Here is a 1,629-nt window from a genome sequence, read left to right on the forward strand (position 1 = left end):
AAGATATAAACCAACCAATATATAAATAAATTATGTTCCAATATCTCATCACATACATACAACATCAAAGTTTCTCAATTCAGCATGAATTCAGTCTAATTCCAGTTAATCTGGAACAAAATCTCACAGTACTGCAAAAAAAGAAGCTTCAAGCAAACCCATGTTTCAAGCACGAGCTCAAGTTTTGCATCCTTCTCAGCTTTTAATTGCAGGCCTGCATATGATATAGCAAACATGGTGAGTACAACTGGTGCATTACTTTTCTCAACCAAGATTGACTTTACTCATTCTTAACTTGAATAGAAAAGCATTTGGATTACTACTTCATAAGTCAGAACTAACAATCAACTATTCACTTATATGTTGAGACGAATATGGAATATACTCAAAACAGCTAACTACTAGGCACTAAGCGTTTCAATTCAGGTAGCTATAATTCATGATTTGATAATAAAAAACATGGCATGATTAGTCCTTAGCTGTTCTTATACACATCATGAATACTTCACACAAGTTCAGAGCTATCAGATATCTCTTGTAATTTTAAAAGTCAATATTTAAAAAACATATATCAGATTTATAGTTTCTTTAGTTAGCATGTGTTACACCAAGAATTAACACCAAAATAGACACATGCAGGGGGGAAGTGAGCAGCAAGCACTACTGAAACTAGCCACAATCTCAACATCAACTATAGCTATACGAACATGAACATATATTATGCTGCAATGATGCAAACAAACCTGCCAAACACCATTCTCATGTTCCAATAAAAACCACCCCGGACTAGCAACCACAAACAAAATTTTAGTTATCATCAGTGTGAAGTGAACCAGGAAAGTAGCAAAAAGCCCATCACTAGCAAGATATCCTACAAAAATTTCAGGGTGTTTATTGCTACAAGAAGTTCAGAGACATGGTCTGAATTTTGGTACAAACATGGACTGGTAATTGTATGCAAATCAAATTATCATATAATTAGCTATAATGCATAGCAAATTATATACAACTAGATTGTCAAGCATGTATTAATTTTCTAAAGTCTTAAACGGTCCCCTCCCCATCAATCCATTCAGAGCATAACTCACGTGCAAAAAGTCAAATAGAAAATTCTCACTGCATGAACTAGAAACAAGGAGCATAGGCTTAATTAATGTACCAGTCGAAGGAAGAAGGAAATAATCTCATAACATAATGGAGAAGTTGTGCGTGCTGGCTGCGCATGTCGGCCGCTCCATCGCCCTCGTGGCCAGTAGTACTGGCCACTGCTCGTCACCTGAGGCAGTTCGCGCTAGACGCTGATTAGCCGCCCTAGCCGCCCATTGCTTTGCCTCCCGCAGCAGTGAAAGGATCTTGATCACACGATGTCGTAGCCTAGAGGCGGCGGGGGGGGGGGGTGAATAGGCATTTCTTCAAAATTCGGCACTTAACCCTGCTGTCAGCTGCCTGGACCGGTCTGATCAGGCAGACAGGCCAGCAGCAGGGAAAAATCCCCTCTCGAGCTTGAACCTATATGAAACTTGGAGTGTAGTTTTTGCAGAGTATTTCTATCAATAAATTAGCTTCCTACACACAAGTAGAACACAACCAAGTAGATCGAGCGGAATCACAATTCGAACTCAAAGACTT

At 39.1% G+C, this 1,629-nt stretch overlaps 1 long non-coding RNA gene across 1 annotated transcript; it reads right to left on the reverse strand.

Moving 5' to 3' along the window:
- LOC120658879 lies at nt 1–1,217 on the reverse strand. Its single transcript, XR_005668872.1, has 2 exons — nt 1,160–1,217; nt 1–214 (listed from the first exon to the last, which is right to left on the reverse strand). It is a non-coding gene; the product is annotated as an uncharacterized LOC120658879 (long non-coding RNA).
- Nucleotides 1,218–1,629: the final 412 nt, after the last annotated feature.

Source organism: Panicum virgatum, chromosome 2N, assembly GCF_016808335.1.
Source record: "Panicum virgatum strain AP13 chromosome 2N, P.virgatum_v5, whole genome shotgun sequence".
Classification (NCBI taxonomy): domain Eukaryota; kingdom Viridiplantae; phylum Streptophyta; class Magnoliopsida; order Poales; family Poaceae; genus Panicum; species Panicum virgatum.